The sequence below is a fragment of the Palaemon carinicauda genome, chromosome 45, assembly GCF_036898095.1.
Source record: "Palaemon carinicauda isolate YSFRI2023 chromosome 45, ASM3689809v2, whole genome shotgun sequence".
Classification (NCBI taxonomy): Eukaryota; Metazoa; Arthropoda; class Malacostraca; order Decapoda; family Palaemonidae; genus Palaemon; species Palaemon carinicauda.
Genome location: NC_090769.1, coordinates 39325223 through 39342968, shown reverse-complemented (window position 1 = coordinate 39342968; position 17746 = coordinate 39325223). Strand labels below are relative to the sequence as shown.

Sequence of the window (17746 nt, the reverse complement as noted above, 5' to 3'; positions counted from 1 at the left end):
AGCTGCTCTAGTTTTGTTTCATGCAGAGACATTCATAACATCGATGTTGAGTTTTTTCTATCCTCAGTCTGAATTGTCGTTTGTCATAAAAATCCAGCTCTTGGGCATTTCACATCTTCGATTATACCACTGTAGGACAAGGTTTAAAAAGGTTAACTCGCATCAATCAAGTCATAATTCGTTTAATCTGTAAAAAACAATTATAGTTTATTTTCTAATGTAAAACATAATTATGAACTAATTTCTTTCATTGAGTAAAGCTAAGAAAATAAAATTATGAACTAATTTCTTCCATTGGGTAAAGCTAAGTAAAAGTAATCCAATTTGTTTGCATATAACCCATAACGGGATTATAATAACCCATAACGCTACAAAATACCTGAACTTTTCACCAAAAAATTATATTTAAAAAACAATCGCTACCTCAAAGGGAAAAAATTTGAATTAGAAAAAATAAATGGTGTGCGTCCAAAACTTCTTCATTTCAAATCAACTAAATATCTAAATATTCCACTGCAGGGAATATTAAATTCTACTGAAATATAGTAAAAAATGAATATATATTACATCTTTAAAAGTAATTTGTATTATTCCTAGCTATACGAACCTGAGGAAATGTCCTCTTGAATCTTTAAAATAAAGAAATTTGAGGATGGGTTAGTTGAAATTCACCATCAAACCAAGCTGGCTCTTTTTCTTCCCTGGAAATGTCAGCCTGCCTAGTATGGGAACAAAGCAGATGATTCTAGCAACCCCTTTCCATAGGGATGAATAATGCTGTACAAAATTGGTAGGTGGTTAAAGGAGCGATACCTTTCCCCTAAGGAGATTGGGGTCTGGAGTAATACAGTATACTTATATATGTTGGTGTACTGTATATTCCACTATCTTCCCCCTCGTCTAAGCAGGCTCTCTAGAATCCTAAGAATGATGCTCAGTAGTGTAATTACTGGCATCACGTCAGATCCAGTGAGTAATGATTCTACCACTTCATCCTCAAGAGCGGAGAAAAATGCAGAAGAGCCAAATGATGCTCAGTAGTGTAACTTGCTGGCATCAAGTCATCCAGGGAGTAATAGTTCAACCACTTTGTCCTCAAGAGCGGGGAAAAATGCAGAGCCAGTCATTTTACCTCTAATTCCAAACTTACATCTAAATGTTACCAGATACAAGATGCTTCTACACAACTTTTTGAGCACCACAGAACCAAGCAGATAGGGGTCGAGGGACTTGCGGGTATACTTCTGTGGGTGTAAAGACCTCCTGTAGTTAGAAAGATGTGAAGATTGTTTGGCATTTGATTCCCCCTTTAACACTGCTTTAAAAAGCAAGAATTGGGGGCTATGCCCATGACTCCTTGAGCCCTGGTCTTTGGTGGTACCTTGACCGTCTCTTGTTCCTTGACAGCTCTTTCTTGGTTCTGCCCGTGCTTAAGCAATGCAGAACCCCACGGAACGGATAATGGGCAATAGCCGGATTGGTCACCTTGCCTACCTAAGCCGGTAAACACGGGCATCACCACAGGAGACACTGACACTGGAAAAGCAGTCTATGAGCTACCAGCTCCCTTAAAGATAGGAAGGGCTTACCTGGTACACCCAAGGAGGCCCAAGCCTCATTGTTGGTGGTCCGCACGACCTAATAAATTTTTCTAGCCCTCTTCGACTGGGTGTGGCAATCACTATGGGAACCCCACCAAAACCTGAAAAATCTGCCAATGATGATCACAGGCCTCCTCACTCGTGCCATATACTCCCAGGTTCAGAGCAGGGGTCGTATACACAAAAGCAATCAAACTCGATGAGGGAAAGAGGTACATTAAAAGACTTCCTCTTTATCTTCTTGGTCATTACCAAAACTGACACCGCAGAAGACTTAGCTCTTTTTTCCCCTTCAAAGCATAGACCTGCAACCACAGTTTTGCCATAAACTGATTGTAGCATCCACCCTTTCCCCAGCAAAAAAAGAATCTTTTGCTTCTCATTCATCACACACACCAACAGCCTGTATTAATTTTTTGCAAAGAAAATGAAAAAGATAAAAGCCCTTGGTTAGGGAGCCCCTAAGTCCATACTATAGAATGGTGTGCCTGAGTGTACGCTCAAGCAAGAAAACTCTAAACCAAGACCGCGCAAGACCATGGTACAGAGGTTATGGCACTACCCAAGACTAGAAAAAAATGTTTTGATTTTAGTGTCCTCATAGAAAGGCTGCTTACCATAGCTAAGTGTCCTCTACCCTTACTAAGAGAAGAGTAGTTAATGCCCTTGATTGAAGAATTCTTTTATCATCATAGTGTTATCAGGAGTAAAAGGAAAGAGACTATTCATCGTATGGGTAGGGAAAAGAAAAGTGAGGGATCCAATTTAGTACTATCTGGCCAGTCAAAAGGACCAAATAACTCTAGTAGTAGTACCTCAACGGGTGGCTGATGCCGTGGCCAACCAACCTACCTACCCATTATTATACAGAAACAAGAATCAAAGAGATTTTCAAAGAATATGAGTCCTTTAAAAGTCACTGAATAATGGAATCTTGTGTATTTAGTCTCACTGGTACACTGACCTCATGGTTTCAAGATTGGAGAAAGGTAGCCAGTCAGTTAAAAGGTTAATTAGAATGCACGTCCTTAATGAGAGGATGGACAGAAAGATGAAAGAAACAAGATGAGGTAAGGAAGTTTAAAAAGTAAGCGCAACTAAGGGTGGAAGACATTAAAGAGCCTTGAGTAATGTCTATATGTCGATATCAAACCACACACTCAAAAATTCTCAGGGTACTTCCATAAAACAAGACGAAGTAAGAATCAAGAATAGAGGAAGACAACACTCTTGAAGTCTTACACTAAAAGCCAAAAGTCTACTTAATAACTTCTGGCAAAAAGAGACAAATATATGAAGTCGCGGTAAATGACACCAATGGTTATCCAAAATACTGCAGTTAATATAACAGCAACAACAAAATATAGTAAACTGGTAAATGTGATTACAATATTATCCAGTACACTCGCTTCAAATACGAATTGAAACCATTTGTCAGAAAAAATTATGGAAAAGCTTAAGAAATGATTTTAACAGCAAAGCAGTTAAAAGCTTTCATTCCATGACAATGGGACATGTTCTCTAATAAAGAATTACCAGTTAACCACAGAAACTAGTCTTGAAAAGAGTAATTGAAGAGGGAAGACATGTCTTAATAACCATTTCAATTTATCTGTAAAATAATTATTTCAAACTAACACTTGTTCAATTTTGAAGATCAAATCTCCACCCCACCCCACCCAAATAAAAAAAAAATTGCATCTGTAGAATCATAACTGAAACAACAGTTTATAAGTAACAAAATAGACAAAATTATTACAACAAAGGAAAAGCTTCATATTTCTTTCTACAATTAAAAAATCCAAAAGCTTATAATTTGTATTTTTCTCAACTATACAAACCTGAGTCCTTTAATAGGAGTATGATATCAGCTCAACTAGAAAATTCGGCTGTTAAAATATATAACAAGATGGTGGTAGTTACTGCTAGGTAGCAAGGAAGCCACTCTGACCACCTAGAACGTGCGGGGTTGATGAGGCAAGATTTAAAACCTAAAGGACTCGAGTTTGTATTACGAAAAATACAAATTATTTTTTACATTTTTTATTTGTTCCCACATGTATACAAACCCTCATCCTTTAATAGAAGACTTATTATTGTTGTCATTGCTACAATCCCAGTTGGAAAAGAAGAATGCTCCACCTTATAGTTAGCATGGGGTGGGGGTAGGGTAGTTTGCTACCCCGCTCACTCACACACCTGGGTTGAGTAACCACTCTGCTTGGAGATAGGGCTTTTAGGGAGATATGTGTTGGCAAGCCAATTTGTATAAATAGCTACAGGTTTTTATCATTAGAAAAAATACAAATTACTTCAAAATTTGTCCTTTGTTCCGTTACTTTATACAAACCAATGCTATTTATAGGGGATGACTCGCCCCTTAAGAGGGTGGAAGTCCGCACCAATCTGGCTTGTTGGCATTTGACCCAGGGTTTTCTCCATACATGATATGCACGTAATTGGTTTCCAAAAGCCAGAAAGAGGTCCTGGGGTTGGCAAGACTGCTCAAAACTCTTCATCAGCACAGACAGCTCCCATGAGGAGGAAAGGCCTATAACATTCAGGCAAAAGACCATGCCTAAGACTGAGCAGTAACCTTTTATAGCCGCAACTGAGAGGAGCTTTTCTCGGCAAAAGATGAGGAGGAAATCCACAACCTGACCTAGAATTGCTTGTATGGAGAATTATCCCTTCTGCAATACCAATCACAGAAGATGGCCCATGGACCCTAGTAAATAGCTGCAGAAGACTGTTGCAGGTACTCAGACATCTCCTGTGCAATACCTCACGTTTTACCTTTTGCTCGGAGAAGCTGGATAGTTTCCAACCATGAAGTTTCAAAAACTTCATGAATTGGAGGTACCCCTGAAGGTGTGGCTGACAGAGTAGTATGGACCATTGGGGCAAGTCTCTTGGAACCTCGACTAACGGACTAATAGATCTGGATGGCAATTGACATGGGATCATCTCATCTGGGAGCCATCAAGGTTATTCAAAGCCCAGGTGTAATAAACACTTGGTTGATCAGAGGGCAGATGAGGCTGGACGGAGGAAAGGTATACACGTCCAGGTGATCCCATAAGTTGGAAGGCATCTCCAAGCACAGCCCACAGGTCTGCAAAAAACAGGGAGCTTCCTGTTCTGTTGTGTTGCTAAAAGGCGGATCGCCAGTAAAACCCATGGGAAAGACACCTCTCCACCACACAAGGATGTAAGGACCATTCCGAACCTATAACCTGCACCTAGAGACAATGTGTCTGTTAGTACATTCCTCTTGCTCAGAATGTATCCTACTGACAATTCAATGGCATGGATCATCACCCAGACATGCATCCATTTTGTTAGCTCCCAGAGAAAGGGCGAGACCCTGTACCCTTGCTTGTTGATGCAAGCCTTTACAGTTGTCACCGCTCATTATCAATACCAAGAGCCTCAAAAAGCGTTCTTGGAATGCTTGCAGCAATAGAAAGGCTACTTGCATTTCCAGGAGGTTGATGTACAGTACAGATGCACTTCTTGTGACCCAACACGAGACAACCAGGTTGTTCAGAGGCGCAACCCACCACTTCACCGAGTGAGATTCCCCTGGTGATGTGTTCCTCATCCACCCTGCCAGGTAAAATGGTCCCAAGCCTTCTGTCCCACTGGGACAGGAAGGAATGGGTGATCCCTAGCAGCTGACCATTGTGATCTTTCAAACACCAATAAAGAGATCTCTGATGAAGGCACCCATGTGGAACAAGTTTCTTCTACAAGGAAAGGTAGCCGAAAAGACTGGGCTGGTGCTGAAATGGGAATTCTGTCTTGAACAGAAATGCAGGAACAACCAACTTGAGCTTGCTGATGCAATCGTCTGATGGAAAAACTGCTTGCTGCCATATCTATCAGCATGTCCTTGTACTTCAAACTCTGTTTGGGTATGAGATTCGATTTCTCCCAGTTTATCACAATCCCCAGATTGTGACAAAATGAGAGAATTTCAACTTGATCCTGTAGCAACTGCTTCGCTTAGGAGAACAGGATAAAAAAATCAAGATAAATTAGCAAATGTATCCTTTGTGAGTTGGCCTGCACACCCAAGTGAACAACTGGGGAGCTGTACACAGTCTTGAACGGATACGCTGTACCGTAGAGAGGACAGATGCACAGGTACTAGGAAGTACGCATCCTTCAGGTCCACCAAAAGCATCAAGTCTCCCTCTCTGATGGAACACAGCACAGTATTGTTTCCACCCTCAACTTTAATTGTCGAACAAACTTGTTTAGAGGCGATGACCATTCTTTAACCCATGCAGACTATAGAAGCCCGGAGACTAGTCTCGAATGACTTTGAGTGCGTTCTTAAGCAACATACCTTCTACCTGTCTAAGCATGGTCAGGCCTTTTGGCAATTTTGAAGCATCAAATAATGCTATTACTAAGTGAGACAGCAGGAGGCGGTCATGAAAGGGTGGCAAGTAAATATCCTGAAAGACATTCACTATGCACGGTTCAGCCGCATCTCTGCCACGTTACCCAATGGCTATATGGGCATCTCCCCTTACTCTAGGCATCAGGAGATGTGGAATGCAGTCATCAGCATTTCCCTTTCCCTCCAGTCTCCATACTACAACCCTTCTTGAAGGAACTAGGTTGGGTGGCTTGATAGAACTCTGCATGCACAGGCTCCTATGGGGATGAAGTTGTAAGTGGTCTCGATCAGGGTCTAAGAGCAAGAATGGGTCTCTTCCTTGCACTAGATCCCACAGGCTTGACTGATAGTTCTTCAAAAGACCAGGACCCTGAACGAAACTACATGATGGACCAGGAAGTCCTGTAAAGTAGTTCTCCACTTCTCCATTGCATGCCACTTTGGAAAGATCCAAAGGGTGGATCTAAAACTGGTCTACTCATAACCCGGTTGCTGTGTCCACCCTTTACCCAGCAAGTACGAATCTCTTGCTTCTCATCCATTACAACCCCCATCAACAGCTAACATTCACTTGCTGTAAGAAAAAGAAAAGCTCGGAGAATGGTACAGCCGGAATTCAGTGAGGCTCTTCCGACAAGTGGCAGGGGGGGGGGGGGTTTTTCTAGTCCACTCGCACCATCTGTCATTAAATACTTTGTTAATGAATTCAATGGCAGTGCCATCTTGCACCAAAATCATCTCCCTATTTAAAGAACAAAGGGTTGCATATGCATAGGAACATCGACAACCGGTCATATTCAACTTTTAACACCTTAGCTGATATAGTTATATGGTTGACATACACTCATCTCATTGAGACAATTCACTTTCCTACAAACAATACAAAATTTAGTTATCTGGCTATCAAATTCAAAATTACATCTTAGTTTAGCATTGTGGCATAGTGTAATGGGAAGGTCCTTCTAAAGTCAAAAGTCTAAATCACTTCTCCAAGTCTTCTTAGTCTTTCTTTGCTGTGAATACTCTACAAAAAGTTGAATAATTCTGAATGGTGATTCTTATTAAGAATCAAGCTTCACAGCTAATAAAAATACAAAAGCCGGGGAAAGGACAATTACACACACGGGCAGCAAGGAAAAAATTGAAGGTTCCTGGTGGTGAGACAGGATACTACCCTGTGTGGACCTGGTCGCTTTACATCGCTCTTCAAGTCAGTCTTGACTCAAAATTTGAGTGGGCAGATTGCTCATTAGGAACAAGATGGCAACCAAAGCTTGATAGCTAGCAGACAAATTGCATAAATAATTATTGGATAATGATACTAAATTAATTCAATCATACCAAGGCCATACTGTATTAGTAATCAACAGACATTACCCAACTATTTTACCTAACCTAGGATGCTGGGTTAATTTTCATTAGACATCTCTCACCTTCTATGTTCTAATTTATTTTATTTTAGTGAACCATGTGAAAACAAAACATTTCTTCTCAATAAATTACCTATGCAGATTAATAACAACAGAGGAAAAATAATAAAATTACAGTAAGTACAGTATGACATTTAACTAAATTGTCTGATGATGTTTTTCCATATCACGATTTTTAAGACGACATGATTACACATGATTTGCACTTTACCATCTCTTATCTCTGTCGATTTGACCAAGCCTTACCTTGAATTAGCCAATTAAAATTCAGATACAATTCAAACATTCTTTTTATTGTGTTATCATTTGTCATTAAAATTTTTCAATTAAAAATTGTCATTTCAGTCATGGCCTACATTTGTGAGAGTTGTAAACTAAGTTCAATATTATAAGCCTTATTTTATGTAATAACTCAGAATCATTGGCATTTCCATATAACAAGGTTATTCTTCCAGGAGAAGTCAAGTGTCCTGAGTGTGTTAAGACTTACTGTCTACGTTCAGATCGACACTACTAGCAGTGTCACACAAAAGTCTGTAAGCCTAAATCTAAAAGACGTGCACAGTGTAATCTAGGCCTTCCCCAAATGTTGTTCGTTTTGGTGCCATTGCTCCCCGTCATCCAGAAGCATCAGACTCCGACTGATAGGGAAGGACAATATAGCATCTCAGGTCAGCTTAATAATAATGATACAGGTTATAGGTAATTATGATACATTAAATAATGATCCCCACAGGTGGTGTCCACCACACATACATGTACCTCTTGCTAGAACAAAGAAGTGATGAGATAATGTTAATTTGTGAGCCAAAGGAGCCACAGCAAAAACAAAAATGATTTGTGGGATGTGACATAAATCATGGGTAATCATGATCAGTACTTCGATAGTTACCCAAGCGGTTGGCATGTACAGCATATTCATGTACCGCTTGCCAGAATACAGGAGCAATGCAATAATGTTTATTGGTAATAAACATGAAAAACTATTTTTTTCTTTGGTTTTCTTGTTGTTTTCTGCTGTTGTTACCTTCCACAACCCTATAAATCCCAATAGTAATATGGGTCCCCCTGTGGGAATTGGGATTGTGGGTGAGGGAAAAGGAAAACTAGGTATATGCAGAAAATAATAGCAGAATAAAACAAAACAACAAGAAAACCAAGAAAAAAAAAATTTCATGTAAAAATTAGATGGCGAAGCAAATCCTACAGAGTGACTGCAGCAGAAGTACCTCTCTCAAGCACAGTTTTCTATATCAGCCCGATTTCTATACAACAATATAGAAAACTGGCTACACAGAAGGCTTTGTGATTTACTGCCACTCAAATGGTTTTTGCTTTGCCATGGCTAATTTTGCTCAAAATAAACAATTTCACTGTTCCTGTAATCTGGCAAATGATACATGGATATGGTGTGAACGTCAGCCGTGTGGATTGCTATCACAGTAGAGCATCATAATTATCAATAATTTATATCCCGTCCCTCATGTGGATTTTGCTTTGCCGTGGCTCGCTCCGCTCGAAATAAACATTACCTCAATGATTCTTTTGTTCTGGAAAGTAGTACATGAATGTGCATGCACGCCAGCCGTGTGGGTCATTATTTAATGTATCATAATTATCTACAACCTGTACTATTATTATTAGACAGACCTAAGATGCCATATTGCCCTACCCTATCAGTCGAATTCTGCTGTTTCCAAACAAAAGGCAGCAGTAGCACCTGAACGACCAGCCGTTGGGGAAGTCCCAAATTGCACCATATACATCTTTTAGTTTCAAGCTTACGTCCTTTTCCATGACACTGCTAGTAGTGTCAACCTGAACATAGACTGTAAGGCTTAACACACTTAGGATACTTGACTTCTCTTGGAAGAACATCGTGGTTATGTAAAAATGTCAATTATTTTTATTTACTATGTAAAATGATATTTTCATAATAAAATAAATTTTTGAATATACTTACCCGCTGGTTATATAAAAGAGCTGAAGTCCCTGACGCCAGGGCAGAAATTCAAATCTCGCGCTATCGAAGATACGCCAGGTGTACCAACCGCACCCTAGCGGTAGAACAGGTGGAACTACACACCAACTCCAGTTCTTCCATGCCTCATAGCCATACCATAGGTAGTCTCTAGAGGGGAGGAGGGTGGGTGTTAAATTTATATAACCAGCGGGTAAGTATATTCAAAAATTTATTTTATTATGAAAATATCATTTTTAAATATAGAACTTACCCGCTGGTTATATAAAAGAGCTGATTGACACCCCTTGGTGGCGGGTCAGAGACAGCTACATATAGAAAATTCACTTAAGGGTTACATACAATAAACTTAAGCAGTTCTCACCTGATAAGGAAGCTGACAGCAATGATACTCTGCCTCATTTCGTCCGCTATCCTTAAGAGATCCAGTAATCCACTCGGGCTGAAAATCTCTAGGAGCTGTCAAACGGTACAACCACCTATAACATGACAGAACCTCAACCAATACCTTTGTTCCGGGTGCACTCAAGGAACAAATTGACCACCTAACCAAATCAAAGATTGCGGAAGACTGACGCCCAATCTCCACAAACAACCATAACAAACGAGTTCCAAGAGATAGAAAAGGGGTACAGTGAACCCTCGCTACTTCGCGGTTCGACCATCGCGGATTCACCACTTCGCGGATTTTTTCCATAACCCATATATATACAGTAATATATATATATATATATATGTATGCATGTATTTATGTATATATGTAGGTATGTATATGTGTATACATATAAATATATATATATATATATATATATATATATATATATATATACACACACACACACACACATATATATATATATATATATATATATATATTTATATATATATATATATATATTATATATATATATATTATATATATATATATATATATATATATATATATATATATATATATATATATATATATATCTAAAGTAGGAAGATGTGATGTAGTTCTAAGGGAAAAGTATGGGAAATATGTCTGGGTAATAAGCAAAGCTCTACCTCCAGTTTGTTTCTACATTATGATCAGAGATAAATGTAAACAAAACATTGGTTGCCATTTTTTATCGTGCTTTTTAGCATGTTTAGGAAATGCATGATATAAAATCACCTTTAATATTTGTGCCTGTTTTAGTTTAGGGTACTGTAGTACATGCATTAAGTGTTCTGTACATTAAAGGGTAGTTTGTTAACAGTACTACGTACAAGGGAAGGTTTTAAAAGTCTGAATATACATGTTGAATAAATAGGTAAATATGGTGTCAATACTTCGCGGATTTTCACCTATCGCGGCCGCGACTGGAACCTATCTACCGCGATAAACGAGGGTTCACTGTATTAGGAAAAAAGGGAACGTAGTGGTAGATCATTCACCTACTATCGCATTAGCCGCTATAAAAGGACCCAACGTAAAAAAGTCCTCATAGCGAGTCTGAACATTCTTCAAATAATGGGAGGCAAAAACAGACTTACTTCTCCAAAATGTTGTATCCATCAGACTTTGCAGAGAACGGTTCTGTTTAAAGGCCACTGAAGTCGCTACCGCTCTGACTTCATGTGTCTTGACTTTGAGGAGCCTCTGATCCGACTCATCACACTGAGCATGAGCTTCTCGAATCAACAATCTAACGAAAAAAGACAAGGCATTCTTAGACATGGGCATCGAGGGTTTCCGGACTGCACACCACAGAGCGTCTGAGTTACCTCTCAGATTCTTAGTCCTGTCCACATAAAGCCGTAGCGCTCTAACTGGACAGAGAACCCTTTCCAATTCACCGCCAGCCAAATCAGAAAGGTTAGAAATCTCGAAGGATTTGGGCCATGGCCGAGAAGGGTTTTCGTTCTTGGCCAGGAACCCCAGTTGCAAAGAACAAATGGCTTTCCCATTCCGAAAACCAATGTTCCTGCTTAAAGCGTGTACTTCACTAACTCTTTTCGCAGTGGCGAGGGTAACTAGAAAAAGGGTTTCCAAGGTTAAGTCCTTAAATGAAGCCGAGTGTAAAGGCTCAAACCTGTCACTCATGAGAAATTTAAGGACAACATCCAAATTCCAGGCGATGGGAGCTGATTGAATCTTCTTGGTCGTATCAAAAGACCTAAGTAAATCTCGTAGATCTTTATTATTAGAAAGGTCTAGGTTCCTGTGTCGAAAAACCGTCGCCAACATACTCCTGTAACCTTTAATAGTCGATGACGAGAAGTTATGCTTAACTTTAAGGTCCAAGAAAAAATCTGCTATTTGGGAAAGCGAGGTACTGGAAGAGGAAATCGCGTTAGTTCTACACCATTCCCTGAACAACTCCCACTTGGACTGATACACCTTGATGGTTGAAGACCTTCTTGCCCTTGCAATTGCCTTGGCTGCCTTCTTCGAAAATCCTCTAGCTCTAGCGAGTTTTTCGATAGTCTGAAGGCAGTCAGACGTAGAGCTCGGAGGTTTTGATGATTTCGGGCCAAGTGAGGTTGTCTGAGAAGATCGGGTCTCATAGGAAGGCTTCTCGGAACATCCACCATCCATTCCAGTACCTCTGGAAACCAGCTCCTTGACGGCCAGAACGGAGCTATCAGTGTCATTCTGGTCTCCTCGTGTGAAATGAACTTCTGAATCACTTTGTAAAGGATCTTGAACAGAGGGAAAGCATAAACCTCCATGTGTGACCAGTTCATCAGAAAAGCGTCTATGTGCAAAGCTTCGGGGTCTGGAACCGGAGAGCAGTAACACTCTAGCCGTTTGGTCTTCGCGGTGGCAAAGAGATCCACGAGAGGTCGACCCCATAACCGCCACAGACTCTTGCAGATGTCCGGGTGCAGAATCCATTCTGTGGAGAGAACCTGACCTTTCCTGCTGAGTCTGTCTGCGCTCACATTGTTGACCCCCTGGATGAACCGCGTCAAAAGAGTCACCTTCCTTTCCTCTGCCCAGATGAGGAGCAGTCTTGCAATCTCGTACAGAGGCCAAGAGTGGGTCCCGCCTTGTTTCACAATATAGGCCAGAGCTGTCGTGCTGTCCGCATTGACTTGGACCACCTTGCCCCTGATCTGCTTTTCGAAGCCGATGAGAGCTAGATGAATAGCTAAAAGCTCCTTTTGATTGATGTGGAGAGAGGTTTGCTCCATCGTCCAAGTCCCCGAAAGTTCCTGCTTCTCTAGAGTGGCTCGCCACCCCGAATTGGAGGCGTCGGAACACAACACGAGGTCTGGGTTCCTCTGAAGTAAAGACAAGCCTTCTTTCAGTCTGGGTTCGTTGTCCCACCATTGAAGATGAGACTTGATGGAAGCCGAGATGGGAATGCAATCCCTGTCGAGGCTGTCCCCTTTCTTCCAATGGCGGTTGAGATGAAACTGAAGAGGACGCAAGTACAACCTCCCCAGGGTCACGAACTTCTCTAACGACGAGAGAGTCCTCAGAAGACTCATCCAATCTCTGACGGAGCAAAGATCTCTCTTCAGGAACGTTTGGACTTTTAGGAGGGCTGCTTGGATTCTCACCGACGACGGAAAAGCCCGAAAACTCCGACTGTGAATCTCCATCCCCAAATAAAGAATCTCCTGGGATGGAATCAGTTGTGATTTTTCCGAGCTCACCAGGAGACCCAGTTCTCTGGAGAGATCCAAAGTCATCTTGAGGTCCTTCAAACAACAATCGGCTGAGGAGGCTCTTATCAGCCAATCGTCCAGATACAGAGAGGCCCTGATTCCCCTCGAATGCAGCATGCTTGCCACGTTCAGCATGATCTTGGTGAACAATAGAGGAGCCGTGCAGAGTCCGAAACAAAGAGCCCTGAACTGGAAGACCTTGTTTCCGTCCATGAACCTCAGATAACGTCTGCAGCTGGGATGAATCGGAAGGTGGAAATAGGCATCCTGAAGATCTAAAGAGACCATCCAATCGTCCTTCCTCACAGCTGCCAGAACTGTTTTCTGAGTCTCCATAATGAACGTCGAGTTCTGGACGTAACCGTTTAGCACACTTACGTCCAGAACCGGTCTCCACCCCCCGGAACTCTTGGGTACTAGAAAAAGGCGGATGTAAAACCCCGGAGACGTAACATCCTGCACTTCCTCTATTGCTTGTTTCTCTAATAAAAGACGTCTGTAGAAGCATGGCTTGCTTCTTGGGACCCTCTCTGTATTTGGGCGAAAGATTCACTGGATCTGTGACTAAAGGAGGATTGGTCAGGAAGGGGATCTTGTAGCCTTCCTTTAACACCTGGACGGACCAGGGGTCCGCTCCATTCCTCTCCCAAGCCTCCCAAAAGTGAGTCAACCTGGCACCCACTGCTGTCTGAAGGAGAGGGCAGTCAGACTTTACCTCGGCCGGACTTGCCCCCTCTGCCTCTAGGCTTCCTTCCTTCTGGTTTAAAAGAGCCTCTACCAGAGGACTTCCCACGAAAGGACTGAGGTCGAAACCCAGAAGAAGATTCCTTAGGTTTACGAGAAGAGAATGACGGAGGCAAAACTTTCCTAGTCGAATGAGTAACTAAGTCATGTGTGGCCTTCTGCGTGAGAGCAGTAGCCACCTCGCCTACCAATTCCTGCGGAAATAAGGAATTAGACAAAGGAGCGAAAAGAAGGCCCGTTTTCTGGTAGGGAGACACTCCTGCAGAGAGAAAAGAGCACATCGTGGCCCTTTTCTTGAGAATTCCAGCTGTAAACAAGGCAGCAAGTTCGTTGGAGCCATCCCTCACACCTTTGTCCAAGCAGGACATCAAATGAACCAAACCACTAGTGTCCGTTTCCGTCATATCAGAGACCCTCTTACTCAAAGCCCCCAAAGCCCAGTCCAAGAAATTAAAAACTTCGAAGGCCCTGAACAGACCTTTAAGCAAATGGTCGAACTCTGGAATGGACCACCAAATCTTCGTCTTCCTTAAGGCAAGACGACGAGAAGCATCTACCAAACTTGAAAAATCCCCTTGGGCAGACGAAGGAAAACTCAAGCCCAACACTTCACCAGTCTCGTACCACACACTAGATTTAGAGGCTAACCTAGCGGGAGGAAAGGCAAAGGCCGTCTTGCCAAAAGATTTCTTGGAGTCCAACCAAGAACCCATTAATTTCAAGGCCCGCTTAGAGGATCGAGAAAGAACCATCTTGGTATAAACTGGGACCTTGGTAGCTTTACCTAAGATGAATTCAGAAGGCGGAGAACGAGGGGCCACAGGGGTAAAAGAATCCGGGAAAATTCCAGTCAGAAAAAGCATAAACTTGCGAAGGTCCACAGCATGCTGATAATGCTTCTCCTCCTCATTCTCAGAGACTTCCTCAATAGGATCATCCTCATCCGACTTTTCCTCTGGTTCGTCTTCTGGCAGTGCAGCAACAGCCGCAGCCTGAACCGAAGGAACAACGTCTGGATGGGACTGCCTGTCAAGGCCAACATCTGCGTCAATCTGATGGGGAGAAGTAGAAGTAGATTGATGCGAAACACGGAGGTGTAGACGATCATCCTCAACCAACAACTGCCTAGACCGCTTAGAATCCGACTGCTGTTGAACAGAAGAACGCTTGAAATCAGAAGGTAACTGTCGAAGATCGCCGCGAGGTCGCGTAAAGTCCGAGGACTGTTGACCCGAACGATCAAAGTACAGTAGTCAGGATGTCGACGCTGCGAATCAATGTTTTGACGCGAAGCGTCCAAAAGTTGTTGACGCGGACGATCCACTACTTCAAATCGTTGACACGTCTCGTCCACTTGTCGACGCCGATGTTCTTCCCCGCGACCAGAAGACGAAAACTGGTCAACCAAAACTCTCTGACGCGACTCATCAAAATCAACCTGGCGTTGAACACTATGACTGGGAGACCGCCTAAGTCATAACTCGTCAAGACCAGATACCATCGAACGTCTGTGCGATAACTGGTCTGACATCGAACGCCCAGACATAACGCCAACACCTGGTTGATAAGAATCCATCAACGACGAGAGTTGTTCCTTCATAGACATAAGCGCAGACCATTTCGGATCAACAGAACTCCTAGAAGGAAGATTCGCACCAACGTCACCACGCATTTCGGGGGAAGAAAGCCAATCCGATGGAAGAGGGGGTGCATGAATAGTAACAAGGTCCGAATCGGAAGGAATCATATCCACACGAACACGGTGATCTGAACGTTTGGCCGGAGTGCAAGCGCTGGGAGAACGGAAACGTTCCGGTGAACCCCACGAACTACATCCTGGCCGCACTGGCGATTCCCGACGCTGTGAAACATCATGCGTCCGTTTAAGCGGTCTTGACGCTCGACGCCAGATCTCACTCCCCGACCCTTCATCGGAAGACGGGGATAACGCATGAACCTCACCTTTCCTACGATGAGGGTGAACGACCTGAGCTACGGCAACAGGAACGTTCGAGGGGACGTCTGCACGATTGATGACGCTTCTCGTTCCCTTAAGCCGTTCGACATTACTTCTCCCATGGGTTCGAGAGCTCGAAAGAGGTCTTAGGCTAGGTGAATGACAAGATCGTGCCGACGCACCCTCCGCAACACTAAACACATTATCAACACTTGTCACAACACCGAGAGAGTCACGATTCTTCGGTACCACATCAGACACTGAAACACTTTCCACAGTTCCGATAGGCTCACGGTTTTTCAATACCTTTAATTCGGAAAAGATAGTATTTCTATCGGTTGCTAAGGACTCAACTTTCTCACCAAGAGACAAAATAGCAGTGAACATGTCCTTCATAGTAGGTTCCTGATCTACCACCACAGGGGAAGGAACAGGATTAGGAACAGGTAAATTAGGTAGGGCTCTATCCACAGATCGGGAAGAACTACGCCTAACTCTATCTCTCTCTCTAGTCTCCTAACATAACGATCGAAAGTAACAAAATCATCCTCAGTTAAGGAAAGACACTCATTACACCTATCATCTAATGAACAAAATTTACCCCTACATTTTACACAAATAGAATGAGGATCAATAGATCCTTTAGGAAGTCGTGTACGACAACCCTCACTAACACACCTACGCTGAGCAGGGGAGGAGTCGGCCATTTTTAAAACTAACGTGAGAGACCGACAAGCAAAAAGTAAGGGAAAAAGCAATAAAGAAAATCTCAAACAAAAAGATTTCAAGATAAGAACCAAGGGAAATTAATCAACGATAGCTTAAACTCAAAAAAGAACGTTGTACATCACCAAACAACTTCCCAAGAGAGTAAAACACGAGAGCCAACTTCTATATGTCAGTCAGCTATGACGGCAGAGAGAAGAACTGGAGTTGGTGTGTAGTTCCACCTGTTCTACCGCTAGGGTGCGGTTGGTACACCTGGCGTATCTTCGATAGCGCGAGATTTGAATTTCTGCCCTGGCGTCAGGGACTTCAGCTCTTTTATATAACCAGCGGGTAAGTTCTATATTTAAAAATAAGGCTTGTAGTACTCAAATGTAAGCCATGACTGTAATGAGGATTTTTTATTTGAAATAAACTGGCAAAGATAATTTTTCATGCAAATTTTTGACTGAATTTTTTAATTAGGATTTTGAGTGTATTTTTTTGTGAGGATATTTCATTTGAAATAAACAGGCAAAGTGAATTTTTTTTAAAGACACTTATGAGAAAAAATAAAAAATTTTGATGAAATTATATTTAAATCTTGATTGACCAATTCAAGGTAAAGTTTAGTCAAATTGTCAGAGATAGAGATGGGTAAAGTGCAATGCATATGCAAAGATGTCCTGATCTTAAAACTCATCATTTGAAAATTGAAAAAAAAAATCAGCCCATAAAAATGCATTACCAGAGATACTGGTTTCTCATTGGAGCACTTAGCTCAGTGGGTGGAGCTACTGCGAATGTAAATGAGGAGTCAAATAGGGTGGGCAAGACATACGAACATAGGGAATTACTCATCGTGACATGAGAAACATCAATAAAAAATTTATAAAAATGTTATATGTAATTACCGTAATTAGATTATTTTTATTTTTTGCAGCTGCAGAACAACCTTCTCTGTAGCCAGTTTTCTACATCGTTGTATAAAAATCGGGCCGATATAGAAAACTGTATTTGAGAGGGCTACCTCTGCCGCAGTCACAGTGTTGTTTTACTCTCCTAGTTCTGCAGGAAAAAAAAACATGACAAATTTACAATAATTTGTATTTTTCGTAACTATAAAAACCGAGAGCTCTTTTTATTATTATTATTATTATTATTATTACTAAACAAGCTACAACCCTAGTTGGAAAAGCAGGATGCTATAAGCCCAAGGGCGGCAACAGGGAAAAATAGCCAAGTGAGGAAAGGAAATAATGAAATAAATAAGCG

General features: G+C 41.8%; 1 long non-coding RNA gene across 1 annotated transcript in view; it reads right to left on the bottom strand.

Moving 5' to 3' along the window:
• LOC137635005 (uncharacterized) overlaps positions 1-17746 on the bottom strand; it is a 48986-nt gene continuing 31240 nt past the window's right edge. Inside the window, exon 3 of the long non-coding RNA XR_011042601.1 lies at positions 1-187. This is a non-coding gene — a long non-coding RNA (uncharacterized lncRNA). The remainder of the gene's footprint in view (positions 188-17746) is intronic.